Genomic DNA, 7,923 nt, shown 5'->3' on the forward strand with positions numbered 1-7,923 from the left:
TACTAGTTTTACACAGAGACATTTTGTTCAAATTGTGAAAACCTCTTCTGAAAAGGGCTCCTCCCATTCTCAAGAGGCAAGAACCGGGGATTTTCTTGGCATATCATTTCAATATGTCTGTCAAACGGGGGGGGGGGGGGGGGGGGGGGGGAGGGTGGATGAAAATATATTGCCTCTAAGGGTTTTGAATGAAAATATAGCCTCTTCCAATCTACAGATCTCTCTGGCGAAGGGAATCATACCTTTCAATCCTCAATCATTGTGTTTCCTGTCTCCCCATCACTGTCTTCCCATTATTATTTATTATTATTTATTTACTTCATTTATATACTGCTTTTCTCAGCCCTTGGGTGACTCAAAGCCCTTGGGCGACTCATCATTCATGTTTATCACTTCCGTTTCCCCCTGGTTGTTGCCCACATTCGAACCATCACATCGAGAATCCTTTCCTCCTTCCTCTCCATATTACTTTATTTAATCAGGGAAAACTTCAATATCAAAAGCCAAAATTACTATGGACTTCATTCCATCTTGGAGGAAATTTTAACCCCTTTGGCATGGTAAGGTTTTTCCTATGCCTTCCCGCCCTCCATTATAGCAATATAATTATAAGCAACTTTGCTCTTATTCCCTATTGCAAGATTGTGTTTTCCTTCATTAGACTAGTGTAATTATAAACCACTTTGCCACGATTCCCTCCTGCTAGGCTGTGCTTCTCTCCAGTAGATCAGTGTTATGTTAAAAACTAGCAAGAGCACAATTTCAAGCCTAGATTATATTAAGAAGAAAATACAGTCAAAGCCAAGTGGTGAGGAACACCCATTCCTCCACATCAGTGAAATGATTAAACACAAGCAAACCTGTCAAATCCCATCACATGTTTTTCGGCATTAACCAAGGGCTCAGAACATGATTATTCACTCATGTTCTGATCTACCTCCTTCCAGCACATTTCACCTCCATTTCAAGGATGGAGGTCAATGGATTCATCCAGAAGTAGCCCGGATAAAGTGCTCTATAATGAGGGAAACACTCCAAGTGATGCGGTTCCTAGAATACTGTGTCCAGTTCTGGACATCATCATTCAGAAAAGATATTGACAAACTGTGTCCAGAGGAGGATGACTGAAATAATCAATGGTCTGGAAGCCAAGACGAGTGAGGAACTGCTGGTGATCTGGGTATGTTTAGACTGGAGAAGAGAAGGCAAATAAGTGATATGACAGCCATTCGTAAATATTTGAAAGACTGTCACATTGAAGATGGAACAGGCTTATTTTCTGCTGCTCTGGAGATTAGGACATGGTGCAATATTTCAAACTACAGGTAAAGAGATGCCACCTAAACATTAGGAACAATGTTTTGATGATAAGAGCTTTTTCTACAGTAGAATAAGCAGCCCAGGAGTGTGGAAAAGTCTTCTTTGGGTTTTTTTTTAAAACAGAGGCTGCTGGATGGAGTGCTTTGATTTTATGTTCTTGCAGCTCTGTGATGCAAGGGGTAAGTGTAACAGAGTGAGGCGGAGAAACAGAAGTTACACAGAGAGGCAGAAATCACTGCAGGGGAACTTAGTCACATTATTTGGTCATAAGGAACATTTCTGAAAAGTTGGAGGAGGCTCCCCTTGAGGAGCCAATGTAGTCCTCCAGTCCTGAATAGTTACCATGAGGGGATGAGAAGGTGACACAAATATTGGGAAGGAGGGGGAGCTCTGTAAGCCAATTGCAGGCTGTACTTTGTTTACACTATCTTGTTGCCCTCAACTGCAGCAGAGGATATTTTCTTGTCACCACTGTTCAAGCATATTTTGAGTGATGTTTGCATATAAACAAGGGATGGCATTTTATCTTCTTCTTCAGGAGACAAAATGTGTTGGTCCATCTGCAGTTCCACAAGAGGAAAAAAGTAGGTCCTACACTGACTTTTAATGGCAATAGTCAGATTGTTAGAGGTGTGCAACTCAGCTAAAACCCATCCTATTTTAGTTTCTGTTTTCTCTCTGTTCCCCCTTTTTCTTTACCAGGAATTTCCCAAAACCAACAGGGGGATTCTGTTTTCATACCAGTAATATTTGATCCATTGGCGCCAATGGGGAAATTTTTGACGCTAATTTATCCATCATTTTTAGGCCTATTGGCATGAAACTCACATCACTAATAGGGGATATTTATTACTGCAAGCCTGCCAAGTTTCAGAACATTTCACTAATCCACTGATGTTTGGAAAACTGTTAAAATTTTACTATAACATTTAAAAAAACACATACACAGGAGGGGGTTCTTGGAATTGAAGCCCCAAGTGTATGTCACAAGAGGGGAGGAGAATGGACGCAGTCAACCAGGACTCTGACTGGCTGAGAAAGAAAGTGAGAAACACACAGAGAGGAAAACCACAACTCCCATCATACCCTGGAAGCAGGTATGTAGCCAGGGGGGGGGGCTTGGGGGGCTTCAGCCCCCCCCCCCGAAATTTTCATGGTGGTTCGCGAAAAGGCCTTATTGGTGCATTATTTAAACTGTTATGTTTATTCATATCATGATCTGATCACCATACTCAATATATCCCATATGCATGGGGGTATTGGGGTAATGATACAAAAGGTTGCTAGGCTAGACCCTCTTTCACTCAGACTCAGCCCCCCCCCCCGAAACTCAGCCCCCCCCGAAACCCCCCCCCCCCTGAAAAAAATTCAGCCCCCCCCCCCCCCAAAACGAAATCCTGGCTACGGGCCTGCCTGGAAGGGAGCACAGAGGCTCCATCAATGCCTGCACCACACAAAGAGCTGTTGGGAAAGTGCTGGGGGGGGGTTACTTCAGGAAGGGATTGAGGGGGCTGCTGGGAAAGAAATGAGGAGGAGCCACAGCTTGCTTGATTTGTGAGGCTGCCCATACACTACCTTTGCCTCAGGTAGAGTGCTGCTCAGTCTCATTGACCCCATTAGCCCCCGTTAGCCGAGAATTTAGCTGTAAATCGCCTAGAGCATTCTCAGATAGAAGCAATTAATAAGTAATTAAAGATGATGATGATGATGATGATGATGATGATGATGATGATGAAAGAGAATGAATGGCAAAGCACTGTGAAGCCATCATGCAAGGATTCTATATTCCCAACAGTGCTTTGTGACTGGAGCACTTCAATTCTACAACTATAGGCAGAGTTTTCCACACTTCCAAATTCCACCCACTATGGCTATAAAATAAGCAGGACTGGCCCTACCATCAAACAGGCTGAAGAAGGCGTGCCTATCAGCAGCTTCAATATGTCATGAAAGGGCAGTGTGTTCTTAGTTATTTAATTTAACATGTTTGTGTTTTTGTTGCCATAGCACAGGGACAAGTGCATTTCCAACATTCTGCCTCAGGTGACAAAATGATCTGTCTGTTCTTAAGCACTAAGCAGGTTCATGTAGCATTCAGGTGATGTATGCTTCTCTGCCTTGGGCAGAATTGCACCTTGCACTGGCCCTGTAAATGAAGTCTCTGAATGCATGAAATTGCACGCACACACACACACACCCTCCCCCCCCCCCCCCCCGTCCACACACACACTCCACAACAACAGTCATTCACCAATAGATTGCCTTTGTATCATTTGAAGCATTATGGCTCAGGAATTTTCATTTTACTGTGTGCTTTTAATAAATACAATTCCCAAGTCAATTTCCATGTGTAGGCATAAAACATATAAAAGCGCAACAAAACAAAATAAGAACAGGAACATTTCCAACATTTGGAAAATTATGTATTTAATTTTAAAGCATGGATTTACAACTAATACGAGTTTTCTGCTACATTGCATATTCTTGTTATCGTAAAGATAACATGTGATGAAACAATCCTATGTACGGATCAGGATAATAAGATATAGTAATGGCTGTCATTAGATGAGCTAAGAAAGGTCCTAAGGGAACTATTCTGATTAGAAGCTCTGAGATGTGAGTCACAGGAAAACTTATATTACTGTGATGTAATAGAAAAGGATGCATTTGGGCAAGGGGAAACCCAAATTTGCATACCTTCTCAGAGTTAAATCTATTGGATGCAGGGACGGCTCAACCCATTACGCAAAGTAAGCATTTGCAGTATAGTTGATTTTGCCCAGGGGCGCTCTTGGGGGAAAATAGACTTTGGCATATGCAAGTTGTTGTTAATGGAATGTATAGTTCACCTACAACCAAAGAGCATTCTGAACTCCACCAATGATGGAATTGAACCAGATATGGCACACAGAACTCCGACGAACAGAAAATATATATCAGTGATGGTTGGGGGGGGGGGGGCAAAATACTGTTTGCTTACCGTTGAAAATTACCTAGGGCCGCCTCTGATTGGATGATATGGCATTAGCATTCTGTGAGGCATGTTCTGATGTGATCATTAGATAGGTTTATTTTGAATGCTAGATCAGACAAAACTATCTTCCAAAACTATTTTCACAAAGTTCCTCCAGGAGAAAACATTGCGCTCCGAACTATTTGCAGAAAGAGTAAATACACATCCATTAAAAAGAAATAAACCAGTATTTCAACTTGATTTTTTGTGTCGGGAGCGACTTGCGAATATACTTGAAAAAAAACAGAAACAAAGTAACAAAACTCCACATTCAATCATTTCAGATTTAATTGCATCCTTCAATTGTAAAGATACATTTTTAATATGCAGGTGTGTACAGTAGATCCCCTGGTAGCACACCAGGTTAAACTGCTGAGCTGCTGAACTTGCTGACCGAAAAGTTGATGGTTTGAATCCAAGTAGCGGGGTGAGCTCCCACTGTTAGCCCCAGCTTCTGACAACCTAGTAGTTTGAAAACATGCAAATGTGAGTAAATCAATAGATATTGCTTCTGTGGGAAGGTAACGGCACTCCATGCAGTCATGCTGGCCACATGATCTTGGAGGCATCTATGGACAATGCCAGCTCTTCGACATAGAAATGGAAGTGAGCACCACTTCCCTAGGCTTAATGTCACGACTAGGCTTAATGTCAAGGGGAAACCTTTACCTTTACTTTTTACAAAACATCCTCCACTTTCTCAGGGGTTAACGGGTCAGGATCTCCACAAAAGTGGGAAAACATCAATTAAAAAAAAAACACCTCTCTAGGATTCTCTAAGCCAGTGGTTCTCAACCTTCCTAATGCTGTGACCCCTTAATATAGTCCCTCATGTTGTGGTGACCCACAACCATAACATTGTTTTTGTTGCTACTTCATAACAGTCATTTTACTACTGTTATAAATCATAATGTAAATATCAGATATGCAAGATGTATTTTCATTCACTGGACCAAACTGGGCACAAATACCCAATGCACCTACATGTAAATGCTAGTGGGGTTGGGGGAGGATTGATTTTGTAATTTGGGAGTTATAGTTGCTATAGTTGTTCACCTATAATCAAAGAGCATTCTGAACTCCACCAGCGATGGATTTGAACCTAATTTGCCACAGAACTCCCATGACCAATGGAAAACACTGGAAGGGTTTGGTGGGTATTGATCTTGAGTTTGGGAGTTGTAGTTCACCTATATCCAGAGAGCACTGTAGATTCATGCAATGGTGGATCTGGACCAAACTTGGCACAAATACTCAATATGTGCAAATGTGAACACTGGTGGAGCCTGGGGAAAACATACCTTGACTTTTGGGAGTTGTAGTTGCTGGGATTTATAGTTCATGACAATCAAAGAACATTCTGAACTCCACCAACGATAAAATTGGCTCAAACTTCCTATATGGAATCCCCATGACCATCAGAAAATACTGTGTTTTCTGATGGTCTTTGGCGACCCCTCTGACACCCCTCAGGGGTCCCCAACCCCCAGGTTGAGAAACACTGCTCTAAGCCCTCCAATATAGCTCTATGGGGTCAACTTCTATTGGAATTTGATCAAAGAATCATGTTGGAAGATCTAAAGATTCCTATAAGTATGTTCTCTTTAAAAAATCTCTAGGGCCTCGTATATGACTCTATGTCAACATTCAGTTGTGCTGCTGGAAGTAACAAATTCATATAGAGAACATATTAATTAAATCCACAAATAACATGTTTACAAAAGGTAAACCCTTATATGTAGAGAACCAACTCAATTGATGTTGCAGCACATTTAGAGAGTTGCAACACACTCAAAAAAAATTACTTCCACAATCATATTGACAAAAATGTTTCATTTTTTTTCTGTTTAGGTACTGTGCTATCACCAATCATTTCTTACATTTTGGTTGTTATTTCTTTGTCTTTTAATTTTTTAAATTGTAAATTCCCTTTGTTCTATGAAGAGAAATTGATTAATAAATATTTCAAAAAGAGAGAGAGGGGAGATTGCATTTCCCCTCAATGCCACTGAAGATCTGTAAAATATTTATCATTTCTTTATTATTTTAGTGCAGGTTGGGATGAGAGAAGTGCCGAACGTGACAGTATCTTTTGTGGAGGCAAAGGCTCTACCACTTTCTGTGCAAGGAATTTCAGTAAAAGAATGCCCTTGCTTGCCTTTTTTCATACCAAGAAATCAAAATGTGAATCTGCCTCTTTTCGTCACATGTACGGGATTGTGATCTGTATGGACACATCAAGTGAAGAATCCTCACTACTTCTGAGGATGCTTGCCATAGATGCAGGCGAAACGTCAGCAGAGAATGCCTCTAGATCATGGCCATATAGCCCGAAAAAATCTACAACAACCCAATCCTCATAATTATACATTTATTTCCAAATAATATGTACTTTGTGCTACATATGCACATGTGCACACATTTCAAAACAACAACACAATTCTATATGTTTCAGCATGTTTCAGACAAGCATCCCGAGCTCTGAGGATTACCTGGGAAGGAATCCCACTGGAGCATTGCAGCGCACCCAAATACCTGGGAGTCACTTTGGACCGTGCTCTGACCTACAAGAAGCACTGCCTGAACACCAAACAAAAAGTGGGCGCTAGAAACAACATCATACGAAAGCTGACTGGCACAACCTGGGGATCACAACCAGACACAGTGAAGACATCTGCCCTTGCGCTATGCTACTCTGCTGCTGAGTATGCATGCCCAGTGTGGAACACATCTCATCACACTAAAACAGTGGATGTGGCTCTTAATGAGACATGCCGCATTATCACGGGGTGTCTGCGACCCACACCACTGGAGAAATTACACTGCTTAGCCGGTATTGCACCACCTGACATCCGCCGGGAAGTAGCAGCCAATAGTGAAAGGACCAAGGCAGAGACATCTCCAGCTCATCCCCTGTTTGGGTATCAGCCAGCACGTCAACGACTTAAATCAAGACATAGTTTTCTTAGAACTACAGAGACACTCGCTGGAACACCCCAGCAAGCGAGAGTCCAAAAGTGGCAGGCCCAAACCCAGCACCTCAATTCATGGGTGATACCAGATGAGAGACTCCCCCCTGGGCACTCAGAAGACTGGGCGACTTGGAAGGCGCTGAACAGATTGCGCTCTGGCACCACGAGATGCAGAGCCAATCTTAAGAAATGGGGCTACAGGGTGGAATCCTCGGTATGCGAGTGCGGAGAAGAACAAACCACTGACCACCTGCTGCAATGCACCCTGAGCCCTGCCACATGCACGATGGAGGACCTTCTTGCGGCAACCCCAGAGGCACTCCAAGTGGCCAGATACTGGTCAAAGGACATTTAACCAAATACCAAATTTACAAAATCTGTGTGGTTTTTTTTTCTTTTTCTTTTTAATCTCTGTGTTTGTTTTGCTCTGTTAGAATTGTAAAACAATGGTTGCCGATGACACGATAAATAAGCAACATAAATATATTTTATTTTCAGCTCCATCTTTTAATTTGGCCCTTAACTAAATCCGAGTGTTTTTTGGTTTTGATTTTTTACTGTTTTTTTATGCTACTACTGCAGACTCAACAGAATAGCTAAACCCAGTTATACTTTGAT

This window comes from Anolis sagrei, chromosome 3, assembly GCF_037176765.1.
Source record: "Anolis sagrei isolate rAnoSag1 chromosome 3, rAnoSag1.mat, whole genome shotgun sequence".
NCBI lineage: Eukaryota > Metazoa > Chordata > Lepidosauria > Squamata > Dactyloidae > Anolis > Anolis sagrei.